This window comes from Cydia fagiglandana, chromosome Z (assembly GCF_963556715.1).
Source record: "Cydia fagiglandana chromosome Z, ilCydFagi1.1, whole genome shotgun sequence".
NCBI classification, from domain to species: domain Eukaryota; kingdom Metazoa; phylum Arthropoda; class Insecta; order Lepidoptera; family Tortricidae; genus Cydia; species Cydia fagiglandana.
Genome location: NC_085959.1, coordinates 28,874,947 through 28,886,144, shown reverse-complemented (window position 1 = coordinate 28,886,144; position 11,198 = coordinate 28,874,947). Strand labels below are relative to the sequence as shown.

General features: G+C 35.1%; 1 protein-coding gene across 19 annotated transcripts in view; it reads right to left on the bottom strand.

The window, feature by feature from the left end:
* Positions 1-11,198, bottom strand: part of LOC134679503 (TLD domain-containing protein 2) — a 125,770-nt gene that overhangs the window by 70,408 nt on the left and 44,164 nt on the right. For 5 of the 19 annotated variants that reach the window (XM_063538432.1, XM_063538436.1, XM_063538437.1 and 2 more), the window contains exon 1: positions 7,995-8,174. The exons of 5 other annotated variants lie outside the window; for them this stretch is intronic. The gene's annotated coding sequence lies outside the window, so the exon portion shown is untranslated. Of the gene's footprint in view, positions 1-7,967; positions 8,175-11,198 lie in introns of those variants that run through there. 9 more of the 19 variants (XM_063538443.1, XM_063538444.1, XM_063538459.1 and 6 more) reach the window with 3 other exon arrangements.

The following is an 11,198-nucleotide window of genomic DNA, read 5'->3' as shown; positions in this document are numbered from 1 at the left end:
CTAATAGGAACAAATTGACTTTTGCAATTTTTATTAGTTCTTGCAATTTCTATTATCTGTTTGTTGAAATTATATTTGGGATTACTGAGCTGTTTGTAGAAATAAATAAACTTTACAGAAATAGTGAAACGTCCATAATTATTACTAAAACTTCATTATTTCCCCCAGTACAGAACTGTGTTTTAATTCCTGGTGACGATTTTTCTCTCAGTGTATGCAGGCATTATTTGTTGAATGTGTCTGTATCGTACTGGCTCGTCGTTGGAGTAAATACACCATCGATAGTGATCTAAATCGAGTAAGGCAGTATCGGCGCTACGAGTATGCCTTAAGCAGGTGGTGTAGCTTTCGTAATTGCATAGATAGTATGCGACTGGCGGCGCGCGCGCAACCCGACTGTTATGCGGGGAAAGTTGCCACCTTCGCGCATAAATGGATTTCGTTTTATGCTTTGCTAAATGGTTCTATTGCAATTTATTTTTAGAAATATTGCTAACCAACAGTAGTTAAAACGGTGACTGTGGCAAGGCGAAGGCGTGGAATGTTATAAATAGGAAACTTCTAATAGACATCATGTACCTAAAATATGAAAATAGAATGTATCGTGAAAAAAGATAAAACTTCTTTTAAGATAATGTAGTAGTTGCTTGCTACATAAACAAAATCACGTTCAAGCAGTCGTCCAAGCGCCAGCAAGGTCACAACCCAATTTAGAATACTAATTGTCGCTGAACCTACATTACCCATCATAAAACAAAACAACACGCTAAATACTACCGAGTCACTCACTATATTAGGTACTACGTCATTATAAGCACAAAATATCAGATTTTGCAATAATTTTTGATGCGCATATGTTATATTATAATTACACGACATTATCCAGGTCAGGATCACAGTGACCACTGTTATTCAATAAGGTGTTTACAACACTACGCCTTTTAAAAACAATGTCCCCCGCCGCGTTTGTAGTTTTTGTGAATGTATGTTCGCGATAAACTCCAAAACTACTGAACGGATTTTCCTGCGGCTTTTACCTATTAATAGAGTGATATCTTGAGGAAGGTTTAGGTGTATTTGTTTAGGTTTACCCGTGCGAAGCCGGGGCGGGTCGCTAGTGTAAACTAATTAGTTATGCGAGGGGTAGCGCGTGGCTTTAGAAATGCTACAGCGGCTACAGTTACAGGTAAGGGATGGAAAAATAAATTCACGTAGATATTTTAACCTACCGTCCAAAGGCCTATAGGCAATAAAAAGCCTTCTCCAATTCAACGGAATCTTCAACATCAACGGTCTATTTTTCATGTAGTATGGTGAAACACTAGAAGATCCAAATAAAAAAACAATACAATTACGTGGGAAAATCTGACCGCATTGTACCTAAAGCTAAACGTTTACGTGCCAGAATCTGTATTGAAAAGGCTTGGATCAACAAGGCGCGTATTTTTTTTCTTTCCTTTTCTAAAGATGTTACTTAGACATAATATAAAACATATACATACTTATAGGAACAAATGCAACGTAATCGTCATGCACATTACATTGTAAGTATTGTAACACTTAGCTACATCAACACAAACTGCAATAAATATCATATTTTGTAGATACAAAATTTGACATGGCGCAATATTTTACCAAAAAGCTTAGTTGAAAGGATATCAGATGCAAACCGCGTAGATAATAAGCAGACACCCCTCGGGCATTGTGTAAGGTTTCAGCTCCGTTGAATGGTTTCTTATTTGCCTACGCTACGCGTCACTCGGGTTACTTACTACCCACAACGATATACCCGTTCAACTTAATTCAATCAGAAACCATAATCAAGTACAATACACAAACCCAGACATACTTTCTTTCAATAATCCAATAGTTACGAGTGTTACGACTTGTTGAAAACGACCGGCCAAGTGCGAGTCCGGCTCGCGCACGAAGGGTTCCGTACCACTACGCAATAAACGGCAAATAAATCACGCTTGTTGTATGTGAGCCACACTTAAATATTTATTATATTCTGTTTTTAGTATTTGTTGTTATAGCGGCAACAGAAATACATCATCTATGAAAATGTCAACTGTCACGAATCATGAGATACAGCCTGGTGACAGACAGATGGTCGACAGTGTTTGGACAGTAGAGGCTTAGTAATAGGATTCCGTTTTTACCCTTTTGGGTATGGAATCCTAAAAACCAAGAATAAATATACGAATTAATGTTAAATATTAACATTGTTAATAGATTGTTTTTCAAATTTAAATCACCTAAGGCTCAAAATGATATTTATTAGGGTTTTTAATTAGTTAGGGTACTTTTATAAATATTATTGTAAACAGTTTTCTTTCTATCATAGGGATCGTGCTGGAAATATTAGATGTAATTTACCATAATTTACGATTATTTTATTCGTAGTATTGCTCCAATAACAGCTTGTTCAAGCAAACTGTAAGTAATTGTTGTAAGTTACGGTGCTTTTTTCTTGAATATGTCACAGTAAGTATTTTTAATGCAGACATGTTGTGAAAGCCAGTAGTTTATTACCTAAGTGGTTGTCATTAAAAAAAATAACATAGTAAGCAAAGACAACATTCGTATGTTAAGTGTCAGTCAGTCAGTGCAGGCGTAACCGCATCCGCGACCTCTCAATGTCATCGAGGAGATTAACCTACAGCGAGAGAGGGCCCGACATCCGACACTTCATTATCGCGATCTTCCACCAACTACTTTACTCGCTATTCGGTCAGGTAGCTAATAGTTTATGCACACGATTTAATTACTTTTTAGGCGTAAAAATATTATCCGAATTAATGGTCCATTCCTATTTGTTCCCACCTGTGTACTGTAAGTACTCGGTGGGAAAAAAGGCACCTGTGTCCTGTTACCCGCCCCGGCGGGACCCGGAACAATAAAAAAACTCATTTCACCTCAGTTGGTTATAATTATACACCTAAACCTTCCTTAAGACTTACTCTATTTATAGGTGAAAACCGCATGAATTTCGTTCAGTAGTTTTTGATTTTATCGCGTAGACAGACAGACGCAGCGTGGGATTTTGTTTTATAAACATTAATGACATGCTTAAAGCTTCACAAAAAGTATGTCATTGACCTTTCTAGATTTAGTAAATGTATCTATTCCAAGTTGTTTTTAGTGGCCCAGCCACCTGAATTACGTGGTACGTGGCTCGTAACCTGTATCTGATCTGCGATATAAGATTAGGACAAAGGTGAAATTAATACAAACTGTAAGGTAAATAGGCAGTCAAATCGTGTTTTCATTTAGAGTCTAAATTAATAATGTTTGTGTCTAAATTTTAAACACAAACACTCAATCTTGTTATGTTTACGAAGATAGAGGATTGTTTTCAAGCAGACTTCTGCCAGAAGTACACTCGAGTTTTACAGCCGTAAACAATTTATAGTCGAGAGCTTTTACATTTGTAATTGTTAGCACTAGCAGTCAAGTATAAAATCGAGCATTAACGTCAAATATACACGTTAGATCTTCATTTCATTTTGGAAACCGGATTCAATTAGTCTTAGAAATGTGTGCAAAATTTTTTAAGACTATGCTGGTCTCCTGTAAACGCCACTAGCCGCTTACAGCGTCACGTCTTTCGCTGCGTCACAATGCTTACTCGTGCCGTCGCGTATAGCATAAAATAGGAGACCATACACTTTAGCTCGTAACTACGAACACCGCTAAAACCTCCTTAACTATTTCAATCAACAGACAAATTGATATATGTATATAAAAAAAGCAAACAATTATACGGAGTGAAGGTAAAACTTATACGAGCTATTCAGAAATGTCGACACGCAACAAGATAGAAGACTTCAATGACACTGCAACACTAAGTCGTAATGATATTTTAAACGTAGGTATATTTTAAATACAAAATTGTACAGAAGTAACTTTGTGTTTAAATTGTTATCAAAAATACATTAGGATACGGAATAATATTTCTTAGAATCCATACATAGGCGCTTTTTCATTAGAACACGCAAATTGCGAGTACACGATTCTCATGATAAACATTTTAATGTATTTCAGTATACCTTTGAAGTATCAAGAACATGTTTTCTCCGTTAGATTTATTCCGGCATCTTTATCATAACGATGGATGTAAGCACCAGTTGATTGAGTTGATACGCCAGCATTATTTGTTTAGATGTTCAGTAAAATTATAAACATGAACCACATTGAACCGGATTTTAGTTCAAGATAATATGGTTACAAATATTAATCAACGCACGGTGAAAAATACTATACTATAAACGCGCATAGTTAACTAGATTGCTAGTAGCAAGAAGTTGCGCGCGGAATACAGATTAATTGTTTCAACAACAAATACACTACGTACGCAGGACAAAGAAGATGTGAAGCTCATTAAATCAATTGCATTGAACAAAGAAGCAGTAACAACATCTTACATCTAAATATATTATAATCAATGACGATAACCGTCATGAGTAGAAACCTTATATTAAAGAACCCGCTACTTATACAAAACAAAAGTCAACCGGCTAGAGACCCGAGTTAAAAAAAGCTTCACTCACACGGACTAAATACTATTTATACAGTGACATACTCATAAATGTAACTAATTCAGGAAAGTAGTTTAAGTAAGTAGTTCTTGATCTATCAACATTATAGGTACAAGACGAGTTTGTTAGAATACAGAAGCTCGGCGGTCGAGCAGAAATAATTGGAGATAGCAATAAATAACGTACTTTTATTGGACATGAGAACGTAGAACAAAATACATTAGACTTTATTGATTTGACAAATTGATGACATCTGCCGCATCGTGAATTAGAAATCAACAAATAACCTTTTTTAATAGGTAGGCAACGTTATGCGAAATGAGTACGTATGCATAAAATTTTGTATCTATTTGTTCATGGGAACTATATTATTTCTATAATAAACCTATCGCCGTCCTCCAAATCTCGGATCCATTATAAAGATTATAGTAATGGATGGATCTTATTACATCCTACTGTCGAGTTCACAAACATCTTTACAAGGCAACATTGCAACGTTTTTGGAACGTTAGTTTGAAAAGACGTTTTTGAATTCGACTGTACTTACAGGGTGTTCACAAATACGTTGACAAAGATGTTTTACTGCGTATTTTGTGGATAATTTTAACAAACGTTTATGGATCAAAGCCAAATACGTTTTGTTTCAGTTAAATGACTGGAGTTTCTAATTTTTATGGTATTTTTTTAAACACGTTTAAGTAAGAAAAATATTCGGAAAAAAATTGTGTACGTATTTTTGGGTAATTCTGTAAATAAGCTACTACAAAAACACTACTACACTACTCAATCAAATATGGGTAATTTAAAAGCTGGTTATGCATAACTCGTTGCGTTGTACTTTGCGTTAACTGTATATATGTATATGAACCGGAGTCGTTAACTTTTTTTATACTTTCCACAGAAGTTACGATTTTCTAAAATGTGTATGACACAGCTAACATTTTTTACGTTATTTTCAATCGAGGCTATATATACCGAATGGGTGTGTCTCGCTGTTTCGCTTCAGAAACTAACAAATGGCATATCAAAATTAATAATTTTGGATGTAATTAAAATTTCCTTTGACTAAAAAAATAATTAATTAAAAGTATTAAAACGTGTTTTTCAATTACATAAAAAACACATCAAGATTGTTTACCTTTTTTCTAATGCTAAAGAAACGAACTATATGCCCAGTAGGTATACACAAAGGTATTTTGTAGGTATTATGACGTGTGTACTAATTACGTACTGTGTATATTTATGGTATAGCGCCAAGGCAGATAAACCGATTATGATTTTTTTTGGGAAAAGGAAAAACACTGTAGTAGTTTGGAGATGATCGCTTCTTTAATTTTATTTGTTTACTTTATCACCCGTACATATCATACGTTGAGAAGTTTGCCGGAAGGGTGTTTAAAATTATTTATCTAAACAGCCTGATAACTTTGTTTCTGTTTGTTTACCTTATGTCTAATCCGAATGAATTACTTAGTACACACATGCCGATAATATAAGCTATATTAACTCAATGGAGTTGCCAAACACCATAATGGTGCATTATTATTGCATTTGCAGCTGAATTGGGTAGGTAGCTTGTGCAATAACTATAACTAAAATCTCAAAACTTGGCCCCCGTTACATTGCAAACTAGTAAAAATCGTTGGACCATGACATTATTCAATGACAACTTAGAATTACTTAAAACCGGCCAAATGCGAGTCGGGCTCGAGTACGAAGGGTTCCGTACCATTACGCGAAAACGGCAAAAATCATGTTTATTGTATAGGAGCTCCACTTAAATACGTATTTTGTTGCTTTTAGTATGTTATAGCGGCAACAGTAATACATCATATGTGAAAATTTTAACTGTCTATCACGATTCATGAGATACAGCCTGGGGACAGACATGCAGACGGTGGAGTCTTAGTAATAGGTTCCCGTTTTTACCTTTTGGGTACGGAACCCTAAAAATGATATTCCCAATGTATAACTTGTATCAATACAAAGGTGGGCCGCGGGCCACAACCTGAGCATCTAATTACAAAGCACAAGCCAGATTAGCACAAACCTGAGCCGCAGTCTACAAGATTAGACGCGATTTCTTCAATATAATACCTACGGCATTATTTCTCTGTCGGTTTATGGAACACAACATGTGATCAGTATTTTATGCCTCACAATTACCTATTTATGATTGCAAGTTGATAAGATAAACTGCTCAATCCCGGTCTGATTTTACAGTCTTATCACTTATCGAAAACCCAGCCGATTATCGATAATATCCAATCGTTTTGGCACGCATGGCGACTTTAATAGTATTTACATGTTACACCGCAGTACCTGGGTCACTATGTGTAATGTCATTCTAAGAAATGCAGATTACATATATCAGTTAGTGGGTTTAGTCACTATCACTAAATAAGATAAATCTAGGCAGAGTTTAGGAATCTAGACAGAATCTAGGAGAGTCATCAGAACTATCATTGTTGCGCATTCGATAAAACGGAGTGAATACAGAATTAGAAACTCTCTGCTGTAATTTTTGGAATGAATAAAAAAAATCAAATACATGCAAACAGTATTATTTCAGGCGTATTGCCGGGGTCGATTAAAGAAATGTCTAAGTCACGTCGAGTAGGTACTTACTCAATCTACCTTTATTTTTTTATTACAATATTACCCAGGTACTTAATGGAACCGTCTTTTGTGCGGAACAACTAACTACAATATGTATAATAATAATGAAACGTGCCTACCAGATGTTTGACCAGTAGAACTTTACGGAATTAGGGACGGTACCTACCTAAATTTACTTGGAATTTTACGTTTGAAGACTATAATATAACTTTCTAACCGATATCATAATATGTAGGAACTCCCATTTTATATAACTAAAAGCATTTTTACTCTTGTATAACATTTTTTTCTCTTTCGGTGACAATTGGTTTTGGGTTAGTGTGGGTACTTCTAAGGATCTAAATAGTAATTTATATTGTAACGAATTTAGCACACATAATGCATAAACGGGTTTAATTTTTTTGCAATAGTCATAGACTCATATTTAATTTCTTATCACTGACATTAATTAACTTTCCTATAAAATATTTTATTATGACTGTAACACGATCTTAAATTTTAAATTAATATTCTTATATAGGTAACAACAATACCCATAAATAGAAAATAGCTAACGCATAATATTAGCCCCACTGATAATTTTTTTTTTATTTGTTTAAAATGTATGACATCTTTTTTTAACATTCGTCGCATGAAAATTATCTAGGTATTTATTCTGAGATCCTGATAGTTTTGGTCCACTTATAATCACCGCTATTTCTCAGAAATGTTTAGGCTCATGTAAACATGTAACTATATTAAGATGAGGTATGATTTGTGAAAATTAAATAAAAATGCATGATTGAAATAACATTGCCACACGGATACCGGGATCGCAAAACACTGTGTTCTTACGAGTTGCGGACAAGTTTCGACCTCCTTTCCCCGCTGCACTGGCGCAACCAACAAACAATAACTAGACGAAGATGTTGGCACACGAAAACGTAGAACATGCGCGCAACTTTCACTGAGGGACGGTGCGCTTGCGCATGTGTAGCGAGTGAGGCGCGCGGCGCTGCGAGTGCTACTGAACCGCCAGCAGCCGCAGCAGCGGGAGTGGGGCAACCAATCTCGTAAGCGTGACGCAAAACAAACTTACTGAAAACCAACCCTTTTCTCCGCTTCGCGTATCACTTCATGCTATACTCTATTTATTTCACCAACTGATAAATACATAATTATGTGTATTTAATTTATCCGCCTTGTAAACAAATCTAGCTTTGAAAATTATTATATATTACATATTCTAAAGTCTAGTTCTTTCTTCTGAATAAAGGAACCTAGACTAAAAACCATATTAGCAAAGAGGCGGATCATGCGGCGTTTTTTAAATAAAAATAGAAATTGATTCGAAATCTTCATTAAGAAGGGTGGTAAAGCCAGGAAGTAAAAAGGGACAAAAGATATGGCGATCGCGCGGGATTTAACGTTTTACAATTATACATTTTAATTGTATATTACGATATACAACTCGTGATTTTTTTCTATAAAGCTAACTTTAATCTATAATATTATATAGATTTTCTTGGAGTATGCCCTTGCAGATATATTATAATCTACATACATTCCGTGTGATTTTTTGCCTTTGTAAAGACATTGCATTTATTGCACATGTAATTAATTCAATATAAAAACTATTATTTTGCGTTTTGCGCGAAAATCTTTTTTTGTTTCTTTTTCATACCTCCTTATTTATGTAGTTTATAAATTATAAACTTCAATGCAATAATTTGAGAAGTCACAGTTAAATAAATTCACCATTATGCGTAACAAAAGAAGTTAGTAGTACTTAATAACATATTTTATTATTTATTTAATTTCAATTTTATTAGGTTAGCTTCCGACTGCTTGAGATCTGCTAAATCTACTGAATTTCAAGGGATTTGCACCGTGACGCATCAGGCGAGTTTTTTAAAAGATAGTCGTGACAGTAATACGAGTATAATATGTACATACTGACCTAAATACCGGGTGTGGCCTGTAACACGAGCAAATAATTAAAACATAGATTGTACTCCTCAAAAGGTGCCACTTTTGTTCAACAACTTTTAAAAATTATGAATTATTTAGACTCCCTATTTTTCATACAAATTAAACATTATCTTCAATGGACGCCATCGCCACGCCATATCATTGTGATTGACATTGCTTGTCACGCCTTAAAACTTAACAAAATTCGCAATACATTGCGTCTTAGAATAAATTTTAAAGTGTATTAAAAATTAAACCACAAGTATTTTTAAAAGTTGCTGAACAAATGTTGGCTAGCATGAGGAGTTTAATTTTTTGCTCGTATTACAGGCCACACCCGGTATACTAGAAGAATTAAGTGGAAACGATGTTTGTTAACCGGGCTAAACTGTGGTGGTTAGGTATACTTAAAAATACAAGCGCCTCGACTGCGAAACTGTTACGCCGTGTGTGATCAAGATCTCAAAGTTAGAGCCTATGATTCTTGTCAGCTAAGTGGAAACCGTAAATACAATCAACTCTCCATACAGGGTGGCTGAAAACTGCAGTGTCGTTTTTGGGATTATACCGAGCAAGTTGTACTATGGGACCCACACCGCAAAAAAAAATTGGCTGTTTTCTAGATGGGAAGGTAAATATTTTTATCGCGAGTTCGGGGTTGGTCTCACAGTAAAACCTCATTGGCAACGGGAATTCAGTTATTTTTTTTCCACCGTGTACATTAAGTATAAGTAGGTTGTAAGTGGACATTATCGACAGCTTTATAACTCAATAATGCACATCAGCAAAACCAGTCCTCGTATTGATTTCTTGTCTTTCTTGGCTAAACATAGCCAGAACGCATGACTAAACAGTATTCAGGTCATGTTATCCAAAATCATGAAGTGAAGATAATGGAACGTCAACTAAGATCCTAGTTTATTGCTATCAGATGAAAGAGTGGGTAACACTATTATTCGTGATAAAATATGATTGCGGTCAGAAAAATACGTAGTTATCGACAAAAAACAATAAATGTGGGGCGAATGCCGTGACTCGAAGTAAACCTGTGATGGACCGTCATAGTCGAGTCATAATGTCAGATACGAGTAAGCTGTGCTACTTATACAACAATAATCTGCGTGACCGATAAAACTTAACAAAATCATTTCCCAGCTAGAGAAATTTACTATAAAGGATTTTCCGTCTTCAATAATAAACCCTCTAAAATGTATTACTTTCAGCTTGACAGCAGCTTGCATTTCAGCTTGAGCAAAAACACTTTCGTACCTATGTCCGGGCCGGATATTCTCTACGGGTCGCAATTCTCAACCGATTCTCGTGATATTTTGTGAGCAGGTTCATGATTGCATAGATTTTTTTGCCGTTTCAGTTTTTGGAATTTGTTGAATACCTAAGTGGAAACCATGGATTTATTCATGACGTCTACATAACAGCTCACAGAACCACTCGTAAAATTACAATTAGGAGGAAACTTTATTGTCAATAATAAGTACAAACAACTGAAACGAGAGTAACACTAGCAACCTTGACCCAGTTTTTTAAACAAAAACTAGAAAATACCTTTTTTACTAAAGTATACAAAACATATTGATTGAAAAAATACCTACTGATATTCTGACTGAATAAGCAATTATAATTAGCTACTTTAAATAGCAAAATGTATGTAAATAAAATACCAACCTTTGAAACTATTCGACCAATACATTCGGTGATAAATAAGTTTCTTACTTTAATAAATGTTTTAAGACAGTAAGCTTAATAATGTTTGTGTTGTGGGTACTAGATGGGAACAAATATTTATGTTAAATACACAATAAATGGCCTTTGCGGGATTCAAACGCGGGACCTCCTGCGTCGCAGGCAGGGTCACTACAGACTAGGCTAGGAAGGCGTAATAAAAAAGTTCTTCCCCCTATATACCCAAAATAGAAAAGGATACCATTAAACTTCATTAAAACGAAAGTGGACAATCGCGCGAAACGAACTTTTCATACAAACGTGAGTACATATGTATAGTATCTAGACTATGTAGTTTATTAGCCCCCCATTTCCCGGATATTAACGTGTCCGGATAGTATTATACAT